Raw genomic sequence first — 11,978 nt, forward strand, 5'->3', positions numbered from 1 at the left:
CAGCTACTAATAGGATTTTTTAATACGTCAGGTTACTCCTCAAATCGTCAGCTATTTATGGAGCCGTGATGTGTTTTTACTGCCTGCTTTCCACAGCTAAGACTCCTTGAAAGGTTTGCTCCTGGAGGTCACTGTGGAAACGCCGCCTGCGGCACGACGTCCCATTCAGAGGGACACCGCCTGGGATTCTTCCCCAAGAGACAGCATATCCTCAGCTTCTTCCAAAAAGAACGGCGACAAAAAACAAGTCTCAAGTAAAAGTTTTGGCTAAAGCTGTTAGCATGCCTGCAAGAAAGTTTCCTGCGGCGGAATTCGTGAGCTGCCGGGGAATTTTAAATCCTAAACGTGGAATGTCACGTACAAGTGGGCGGTGACAGACTGCTGGGAAAGACTGTGCTTGATCCTGCCCTCTAAACGCTCCGAGCAAGGAGACTAAGGGGGCCTCGGTGGCAAAAACCCCAACGATCGAAGGCGCGGGAGAGTGATCGCAGGCCGGCTGTGAGCAGCGGCGGCTGGGGCCTCCTAGCCCTAAACTCAGGCCAGGAGGGGAGCCTCACTGGAGCCACAAATCCACCATCAACCGAATAGAGGGGTTTCCTCCTGCTTGTTATCAGTAATGTATTAAATGCTAAGCTATGAGATCACAAAAAGCACTTATGATAACAGAATGAGATGTAGTGAATCCCAAAGACCTTGGAAATAAGGGGAGGTGCAGAAATAAAAACAATTCCTATTCAGAAAGATGCTTATCTTGTGTCTTAAAAACCGGCGGTTTGGACTGCGCCATATATCCCATCACCTGAGAGCCACCAGCATGCTGAGGTGGGGCACCGACTCTCCCAAGTGGGAGAAGAGCCAGGGCCAAGGACTAACGTTCTAGAGGCTTCCCCGGCCATTCCCAGGGAGGTGCAGTGGCCACACCCTCCAATTCCCCTGTAGGAAAAAGGCAAGATGGCCACACTTCACCACCCTGCTGTGCTATTCTTTCCCAAGTCCTCATCTCCACTCAAGGTTCTTAATGGTTTTCTCACTACCGTAAGTGAGGAAAGAGACAAATAAATCTTGTGGGAATGGAAAACCCTTGCCTCAACAAAGAAGGTATCCAGACCACATGACCGTTCCTGTATCTTGAATTTCTACAAAGCCCCACACCTCCCCACCCCTATGCCTTCACCCTCAGCAATCAGCCCACACAAGAACTAAGCTAGATGCAGGCCCCCATCCCCTGAGCCCCCATCCCGAGAGGTGGCCTGAATGAGAGACACCTGCTCAGGTGCCCTGGGTGCCCTGGACGGACAGAGCCAATGTCCGTCCCTGTGGGCCAGCTCACTTGTCCCACACTCCTTTCCCCATTTAGTCGGTAGACTCTTAGGGATCATAAACCAATTTTCCCGTTACTTTTAATAGACTGCGGCAGGATGACAATATCTTCTGGGGGAACAAATCAAATAGCATATTCCAAATCTAGATGTCAGTCAGTTTGGGATCTTCACTGCTCAGTCATCTGCTGTCCTGCAGTGGTAAAGATGTCACTGCCATCTCAGCCACCTACTGGTTCTGTGGCCTCAGCAAGTAATTTTGCATGTCAGAGCCCCCGATTCTTCATCTTTAAAAGCAGGGAACCGTGCCTGAGTGGCTTCCAACCAAGAATCACTTCCGTTATCTTTAGCCCAGCAAAGAACTCAGAATTTCCAATCACGTCCAGCAATCAACTGGTTTTTAACATAATTTTGGTTAGGAACAAAGACTACTTGATTTCAAAGCCATTTCTGTTCAGTTTTTTGAAGTACTGAGAATGGGTTCCCTGGGAAGTTGGGCGACCCCAGGCTGAGAATGATCTGTCCATAGAGGCTCTGAGCACCTTTGCAACTCTGAGATCCTACGGTTCTCGTATGGAGTTAACTGTGCATAGGGAGAGAAGCTCACTGGCATGGGTCAACACCCCTGCATTCCCACTGGGCACGGGACACTCTCCTCTGCTCAGAGCAGTTTGTTCTCGGGATCCAGACCAGTAAGCTCTGTGGGCTTGCTGTGAAAAGCTGATTTTTCATTCACATTCCCCAACACCCCACTGGGCCCTCTCAGTGACCCCATCCTGCTGCAATCCCAGCCCATTTTCTAACACAGTAGTCCCTTGAAACAGGTCCCCAAGGCAGGCTGGCAACTGTCAGGGAATACTTTCCATCCTGGGCGAGAGAGGACCCAAGCCCCACCCTCCTGGCCAGGGAACAGGCCTTGGGCCTCCCAGCTTGGCACCCACACCACATCTGGGAAATACAGGCCAGACCGTGGCCCCAGGAGCCCTGCCTTATCCACTGGGCATGCTGCCCAGACACCAACTTTCTTCTCTGCCTCTGACCCCTGAGCTCCTTTAAGCAACCCCAGAGGACAAAGACTCCAGCAGTGACTTCAGGTTCCTGAAAAGATGAGGCCCTGATGGTCATGGCTGAGTAACTCTTGACTTGGCCCTGAGCCTGGGCACCAAAGTCACTTAGTCCCCTAAAGGCAACAGATGTGGTACTCCACCAGCCCCTGCCCTTGTGAGCCCCAGGGCAGAAAACTTGCCTGATGCGCTGACCTGGGAGAGCACGGAGAGAATCCCCCCAAGTACGCTCAACAGGTAGCTCTCAGAATCCTCGGCAGAGACACTTCTGCTAACAAAGCAGATTCCAACTGAGTGTTAGAAGGAGGAGACGACGTCAGATAAATCACGAGCCCAGCAACACTGCAGTCAGGACGGCACAGGGGGAGCGGAGACAGCCAGTGACACCCCAGAACCCAGTTAGACTCTTGGGCAATCCACGGCTTTAACCGAGTTAAGTAATGCCGTTGCCCAAACTGAGAAAAGAAAACCAGCTGAATCTTCCGGAGACCTGAAACATGTACAGATTCTAACAGAGTGAACGTGAGAGCCACCTAGAAATGGTCCCCAGGTTTAAAGCATTTGCTTCTCGCCCACACGCTCGGGGAAATAGAGGGGAAATCGCACTTACCCTGAGCAAACCTGGAGAAGTGTATGTCCCTGGGCTTCTATGTTCAATTATGTTGGAATCTGATGCATGTTTTTTTCCCAATCGCTGTGTCTCCTTTTCTTTCTGCAGGAGAGTGGACTCCGTGCGTGGAGGAGGAAAGGTCCCCTTGCGGTCCCTGCAGGAGGCTGGAGCCCAGGAGAACTGAGCCGTCCTTGGTGGAAGTTCGAGCTCCAAACTGGACCAGATCCAGGGATACAGTCAGGGCTTCCTCCAGCTCCTCCTCCTCCTCCTCCCCTCCCCCCGAACCCTCCTCTCCCCCTCCCCACTGCGGGACTGACTGAAACTGTAAATGAAAACCAGACTCTCTGTGCTCTGTTGCTTCTGGCCCCCGCTGCAGGCTGATGTCACCCTCTGAATGCTGTCTTTACCCTACAAGCATTTAGCTGGACTCCTGCAAACCCCAATTCTTTCAAAAAAAAAAATCCACCACTTCTACTCATCACCTTTTGGGCTGGGCCCTCGGCGGCAAAGAGAATGAATTTTGGAATTTTTTCGTGGGTATCCATGGTTTTCTGCAATGTTTTCCAACATCATCTGAAAGGAAAACAGGAAATGCGATCTCCCCCCTCCACCCTCTCCACACCCTTCCATTTCTTCTTGAGGTTTCTGAATTGAGACTTCTCCTAATAAATTCCCCTTTCAAATATAAAAACCACCCATTAAATTTGCCTCGAATTTCCGCTAGCCAAAGCTCCGTTTGCCAGTGAAAAGACAGGAAAAAGAGATTACGCTTTTTTTTAGATTCTATATCTAATGATTCTGATTGCAAAGCTGAAGGTCCCATTCAAGGACACACACACAGGGAATGAGTGTGCTTGTCTTGCTCAGAGTTTTGAGGAGATTCTTGGGAAAGAACTTGTGTTTCTCTAACACAAGTTCTCTAACACAAGTTCTCTCTTTGCCCATTCCATGACACTGATGTACGTTATCTCTTTTACCACAAATATCACCACTCCAAGCCCTTTTAAATTAATATGTTCATTTTTTTGTCAGGTGAGATATGGCCCCTCTTTATAGAGGAGAAAAAGCTGGTGAATAGTGGAGCTCAGGTTGGAACCCTGGCCTTGGACACCCCCAAACTTCTCACTGCTCTCCCATCACGTGGCCCCTGGGAAAAGTTGGTTAGAGGCCTGTCCTGTGGCGTAGTGGTTAAGTTCGAAGCACTGTGCTTCAGCAGCCCAAGCACATAGGTTCATAGGTTCGGATCCCAGGCACGGACCTACACCAATTGTCAGCCATGCTGTGGTAGTGACCCACATATAAAGTAGAGGAAGACTGGCAAAAGATGTTAGCCCAGGGCTAATCTTCCTCAAGCAAAAAATGAGGAAGATTGGCAACGGGTGTTAGCTCAGGGCTAACCTTCCTCAGGAAAAAAGAAAAAGTCGGTTAAGGCAAAATATCAAGAGACATCTGAAGGGTACTTTTGACTTTAAGATCCTTCCAAAGCCAAGTTTGGAGAGTAAAGACATCATTGACTCCTTTTCATGGATTATTTCCTTTCAATTTGGGGAAAAAGGGGAGACAGTACACGAGTGGCAATGCCTGCTCGCCTCTTGCAGCTCCAAGGCCTCCTTACTCGTATGTGAAAGGACTCGCCCCTTCTCTGCCCCTTCAGAACGTCGGGTTAGGGAACAGGGATGGGGACCTGGATTGTGGCATTTCCCTGTGCATGCCTGTGATGGAGAAGAGATGAGCAGAGGCTCTGAGTGGGAACCACATTGCCCATGTGGTGTGTGGGAGGACGACATCCCCATGCAGGGAGGGGGGTCAAGTTCTCCCACCTGCGTCCCCACTCCACAGGGCAGGCACGGACTTGGGCCCCTTGGAGCTGGGACATTCTCTGCCACTTCACTGGTTGGCGTCTGCAAGTTCAGCAGTGGGGACATCCATTTCTCCAAGGCACATCACCTACTGCCAGTGAGGCAACCTTGGCTTACAACTTTCTGTTCCAAGCAGCTCAGCTATCAGAGGTCAACTGAACAAGCACTTTCTGTGTGTTCTCTTTCACAAAACAAATACAACTATTTTCTTTCAAAATAGCTAAGAATATATACTCCTTGGTATTTGCAATTACTATTATTTAAATGACAAGCTTCGCATATCATTTAGGACAAGATTTAAAGAAATAAAAACGCCCTGATCAATCAGGAATTGTACTCTATAATATTTAACTGTAATTAATCATTGATGATCTAGAGACCCTCTCCAACACTGCCTGTGGCTCCAGAAACTTCCAGAAGCTGGTGGCAATTGGTGGCAAACCTCCCATATCCTTCCTTGTGCTCACTAGAGAGAGCATTTTGGCTCCTCTGGTTTTCTCACTTAATCCCTGGGATTTGGGATTCTCACTGAAATGTCCAGTTCCTCTCTGCCACCTGGTTCCAGGAGGAAACCATCTCAAGTGTCAGCCTGACCTAAACCCTGAGGGTCCCGGGTCTAAGCCTGGCCCACCGGAGGGAACTTATGAGCCACAGAATCTCTCAATTCAGTTTCCCCTTAAATGTGGGGCTGAACTGGCCCTGGCACCTCTTCTCATTTCCTTCTGCACAACTTAAAAAGTTACAAACCCCATTTCCCAGGATCCTTGTGGTTAGGGCTCTGGGTGGGGAGTAGGTTTCCCCTTAGATGCCCTGCTGTGATACATGGAAGGTGGACGTAAGGCACCGGTTGACTGTTCTGTACTTTGGCTCATCTTTTCTCTGCTGGCAAGCACGGTGTGGAGGTGCTAGGGGAGCGTCTCCCAGACCCCTTCATGGGCTGAGGGCACGCACCCCCAGCCACTGTGGGTATCAGCCGCTATTGGCTCACTCTGCACCCTTTTTGGAGGATTGCCCTTGGCTTCTGGGAGCTACCTCTTCTGGAGATGTTGAGGTGTGCATGGTAGGCAGAATTCTAAGGGTGACTCCAGCTTCCCAAGTGCTAAGGGGCAGTGGGGGGAGGAGTAGCTGGCTCAGCATCTCAGAGCCCTATCACTGGCTCCAGGGAGTTGCAGCGAAGTTGGGAAGGCATTAGCAGCCAGACTCCGCATTCCAGCATCCACGCAGTTGCTGAGGAGCCCCCGTCTCCATTCCCTAACCCCTGGTTTGCAGCTGTGCAGTATATTCCTAAAGTCAGCCTCTCTAGTGCAGCCCCCTTGTTTCCCCACCTTCCAGAAAGGGCCAGAGGATCATGTTAGGATGTCCTGGGAGTCATTCCCGGAGGCCCAGTCTCAAGCCCATTCCTCTGGCCCTCCCTAATAATTCCCAGCAATGAATCCCTTTCTGTTCACAATACCTAGAGCAGTTTCTCTTTCCTGCATGGAACCCCGACTGGCACAGGTGTATTACATTAGTTCTAAAGTTTCTTTCAGTTCTAACAGCCTGTGCTTATATATTTCTATGACAGACAAAATAGAAATAATACTAGGCTTAAATGGGATTGCAGATGCAATATTGTATTTAATTAGTCTCTAGCTCAATCATACATGGGTTTTTCTGTACCTGGTTGCCTCTCTGCCTTTGAGTCTCTTCTCCTGATAAGACAGCCTCTATTGCTGTTCTTCTCGTACACCTCTCTTGGCGTTTCCTGTGATAAATTCCATCTCCATTTGCAGTCTTCATCAAACTAGCACACACACAGAGTCAACCTACACAGAGACAGACTATTACAATGAATTGCAACATCTCATTGATGCTATAATATAACATGGAAGAATACACTTCAATGGTATTTGAATTCATTTTTAGAAGACATGTGAAATGATTTCTCCTCAAATGCCATCACTTCCTTTTAATTCAACATAGTAAGTCCATGCTGATGGAGAAGAGAACAGAGATAACACAACTCACATGATCCATTTCGATGACTCGCATTTCAATTGTAAATAGCATGTCAGTTGAGATGGAGATCCACCTCAGGGGAATCTTAAGAAATGTTACTGGCAGACGTCTTGGGAATAGAGAATTGGATGATTCACAACCAGATCACAGGAGTCAGCTTCTGGAAGTCCACATGAGCTAAGCCTTTTTCCATTTCACATCTTTAATAATTATCCTCTCCCAGATCAGTTCCCTACCACCACCCCCATCCCCGTCGCCATAACCACCAGCATCCCGTAATAAGCACTGGTAGCACTAACAGAGTTGACGGAAGCCAGAGCCCACCATTGTGACCTTTGTCCCCAGTTCAGAGATATGTGCAGCAAGGGCTCAGCCTTCTGAGCTCATGATTCCTTGATGAGTCAAGAGGTGTCCCACGGCCTTGCATACTTTAAAGACCTTTTTTGGGTCACAGTCGGCACCCCCAACTGCTCAGCCCCAAGGATACCGCTCGAGACCAAAACAGGCAACTAACAAGCAGACGTGAAGACTACAGCATTATGGGTAAAGAAAAGTTCCAGTTCTATATAATTATGCCCCAATCTTAAAAGATGGTGATATGCCTAAGTTAAAGGAAAAGCTCATTGTCATCAGCTGCCCATTAATTTCTGCAGAGGCATTAACCAAAGGGGGAAATAGTGGCATCTCCCTTGAGTGAGAGTGGGGAGGGGTCAATTTCATAGTCAGAGCACACAGTCAAAGAGCATGTCCCATCAAAATTATCCTGAGTGTCCCTTCATGTGCCAATAAAGTATATTATTCCTGAGTTCCCACAGACTATCCTGTGCATTAAATCCTACACTGGCCAATGCTTAGGAAACACTGAGCAAGGAAGTAAAAAAAGTCAGTGGGCATATCTGCCTTTAAGATAAAAATCAAATTCCTAGAAGTGGCTGAGCCTGGGAGTGGAGGGCAGAGTCTCTAGCCTTTTCTGCTTGCCTGCAGAGTTGGCTACATCCAGAGCTCATAGCAAGCATCTTCATCTGCAATGATGTTCATAGATTTGCTTGTTATTGTGAGGCCGGAGTTTCATCTTATTGGAGACGGAGTTTGTGAGATCCCAAAGTCAGCTTAAAGTGAAATGCTTTAAAGAAGTAACTCTATTATTTCAAGAGAAGGAGTGTGAGCCCAACCAAGGAGGAGGATTTGAGGTTTCCACTGACCCCACAGCTGGAGAGCAGCTGGGATTCCTCATTCCATCCCCATGCCTGTTTTAAGCTTCCTCCAGCTGCTTGGTGGAAAGTGAGCTGCCTGTCTGGGAGTGAGGCCCTTCTCTGCCACTAACGAACCACAGGTCTTGGGCAGCTTTCTGGTAGCTTTCTGCAGCTCAACTTCCTCACCTGCAGAATGAGCGGTAGCTGTGCGCAGTAATGTCAGGACAGGTCCAGCATTGCCCCCCCCCGGGAGCCGGGGCTGTATCAACCATATTTGCCTCTGCCTGATTCCTAGCCTCTACTTCTTTCCCTGCCCCAGGCTGCAACCTCTGACTCTCCACCTCTAGATCCAGCCCCACCCAACCCCAGTCTCAGGGACAAGAACAGAAAACATGTGGTGGGCTAGCTGCCCCTTCTCTCCACTCCCCATGCACTTGGTATATGCACATTGATGCAATCCTTCCTCTGCTCTAGTCTACTGTTCAAATAATGCTGCTACAGCAATTTCTGAGAGTCTAAAGCTAAATGACATTTCATCTCCAATCACTAAAGCAGAGCAGACGATGAAGAAAAATACAGTGCTGGCGGTGGATGGGCGTCTGTTAGGTCATTTGTCTAGTCCAGCATTTCCGTTCTTTTAGGAAATACCTTTCCTCTACTTTCATCATGTCCTTCAACAGGGAGCTGCCATCTCCCTGCAGAACCTTCCAGCACCACCTCTACTGGTTGATCCAGGGATGGGCATGTGACACAAGCGGTCCAAACAGCCCTTCCCCGGGACTGATATCTTTCATCCAGAGCCAGTCAGCCTCGAGCCCTCTCTGACATGATCCCAGGAACTGCCATGTTTGCCACCGTTGGGAGGAAGCCAGCCAGAGAGACGAAAGCAGAGGAGAGAAGGAGAGAGAATAACATCAGCTTCCTGGGTCCAGACGCCCTAAGACCAAGCCTGCCCCGTAGTTTGGTCCCTCCCTACCCATCTCAACTCTCACTTTGATCATGGGAGCCAAAAATTGTTCCTTTTTTACACTAATTCGAGTTAGGTTGCTGACACTTGCACCAAAGGAGTCCTGCCTGATAAACTAATAAAAACTGTTCACAGGGCAACTTACTAACATGAATCCTGGGCTAGCAGATCAGGCAGGCCATTGCAGTAGTCACCACTGTAATTTCTTTTTTTTTTTTTTTTTTGTGAGAAAGATCAGCCCTGAGCTAACATCCATGCTAATCCTCCTCTTTTTGCTGAGGAAGACCAGCTCTGAGCTAACGTCTGTTGCCAATCCTCCTCCTTTTTTGCCCCAAAGCCCCAGTAGATAGTTGTATGTCATAGTTGCACATCCTTCTAGTTGCTGTATGTGGGACGCAGCCTCAGCATGGCCGGAGAAGTGGTATGTCGGTGCACGCCCGGGATCCAAACCCGGGCCACCAGTAGGGGAGTGCACGCACTTAACCGCTAAGCCACGGGGCCGGCCTCAACCACTGTAATTCTATGATAACTTCTGCTGTAGTACAAATGTACCCCATCTTAATTTTCCTTGACTTTTCTTCAATCCATTCTTCTAATCAAACAGACAGGAAGTTAAGTCACTGAGTGGCACGTGGACTCAAAAGTCTACAATGGAAACCAGACATTCGATGCAGACTAACGCATGCACCCAGGGTGACATGGGGAAGGACTTGGAGTCCTAAAGCGAGTCTTTTGACTTTAAGTATATGGGAAACAACTTGTAATGTGTTGCATAGAAATGTCTAAAAGAGAAATTTTATATCTATCTTGAATTAGTAACTTGGGGGGAATATGTTACCCCCTCCATTTGGAGGAATGAGGAGCTCACATTGAGTAGAAATAACATGCGAGCCCTAGGCTGGCTCTAGGAAAATTTGTGTAAAGTTGCCCAGTTAAAAATATAGCATTCTTCCTAGAATTTTATGAGCTATAAACCATGCTCAGCGATTAATTTTGAGGATGTCAAACCCAAATGTGAGAGGGGCCAAGAAACTTTTTGCAGTTGATTGGAATTCAGAAATTTTAGCAAGGACTTGTTTGGTTTTATAATTATTGGACTACACTGAAGTTCCAATTTTGACTCATTTTTTATCTTAACTTTGAACTATAAATTTCCATTTGTAAAGAATGGGTGGATTGATTCTTTCTTTAACAACTTTAGCCATAGAATTGATTTTCTCTTAGGTATAAAGTCAAATGTCTGCTAATTTTAGCTTCAATGTTGTCTCAATTCCTTCATGTATTCGGCAGACGTTCACTGAGGGGCTATGGTGTGGAAAAGAGGTGTGCTAGGAAGTGGAAGTGATGTCCAGATGAATCAGACGTGAAGACATCCCTCCGGAATCGCATATTCCAGGTGGGATTTAGGCTAAAGGAAGAGGCCTGAGGGAAGCACAGAGTAATCTGGGGAGGCCAGAAGAGGGCGCCCTCACTTCCTTCTGGGAGAATTCAGGGATTTCTAGACGCTGTGACCTTTGGCTGAGGGACTTGAAAACTAGAAATTTGATATGCAGGCAGGTGTCAACGCAAATAATCCATAATCAATCTATACAGCAAAGTTGGAGTGAGTTTATTATGAGCCATATCTGAGGTCCAGCTCGGGGCCTTCCTTTCCCCAGGAAGGAAGGGCACCAAAAAAGTGGGGTGTACAGAGTGGTGATATACCATCTTAGAACAAAGAGCATACATCACATATGACAGGAATGTCCCATTTACAATAGTCACGAGATTGCTTTGCTGGCACAGCAGGTAGGTGGTCACAAGGTGAGTGGTCATAAGGTGAGCACAGCAGGTCAGTAATTAATCCTTAGTTTAGGGAGAGATGCTTATCCTAAAGGAAATGCCAATGTGGAGGAGGTTACATCCCTATCTTTAGGAGCATCATTCTTGTCTTTGGGACATAGTAAATGTTTAAAGCAGGTGTACAATGCATGCTCAACAGGCCACGGCAAGGCCTTTTGGAAAAACAAGGTCAGGTCAAATTAGTTTTAAACCAAATGGTTTCCTCATATACTCAAATATGTACTATTGCTTTTCATTTATTTATCACAGGTCTCTTGGGCTCAGGAGGTTCTGGTAATTTTTCAAGAGTGAGCTGTGGCTGAAAGCACAAGGATGAGTTGGGAAGCTGAGTGGGGAGGATGCAGGCCCCCAGATCCCTGCCCCATGCTGATCCTTCCTCACCCCAAGAGGGATCAATTCGGAGGTTAACTTCAAGAGCAATGAAACCAAAGATGCCCCAGGCCTGGGGACACGGGGCACAGAATAGGGCAAGGGTGAGACCCTAAACTAACAATGGAAGTTGGGGTTAGGGGTTAGGTAAAGTCTCTGTACTGAAGAGGACGTGTCCCCTCCACGCCCCTCGCCCCCTCAGCTCCCATAGCAAGCAGCAGTGGGAAATACTCTCTGGAGTAGTTTCCTAGAACTGCTGTACCAAAGTGCCACCAACAGGAGGCTTGAAACAACAGAAATTTATTCTCTTTCAATTCTAGAGGTTGGAAGTCCAAAATCAAGGTGTCAGCTGGGCCAGGCTCCCTCCAAATCCTCTAGAAGAGGATCCTCCCTTTCTTCTTCCAGCTTCTGGTGGCTCCAGGCATTCTTTGGTCCAATCCCTGTCTCTGTCATCATGTGGCATTCTCCCTGTGTATCTCTGCTTTCTTTTTGTAAGGAAGCCAGTCATGTAGGGTTAGGGGTCCCCCCTAATTCTGCGTGACCTCATCTTAACTAATTACATCTGCAACAACCCTATTTCCAAATAAGGTCCCATTCGGAGGTACTAGGGGTAGGACTTGGACATACCTCTTTTGGGAGGTATTCAACACGTGACACTCTCCTAGCAGAAAAGCAGAAAGTTCCTCCATGGAGAAACTCATGGGACCAAAAGAAAACATCTTCAGATGCTGATATATAAGGGTCCCACAGAAAAATG

Source organism: Diceros bicornis, chromosome 37, assembly GCF_020826845.1.
Source record: "Diceros bicornis minor isolate mBicDic1 chromosome 37, mDicBic1.mat.cur, whole genome shotgun sequence".
Lineage (NCBI taxonomy): Eukaryota > Metazoa > Chordata > Mammalia > Perissodactyla > Rhinocerotidae > Diceros > Diceros bicornis.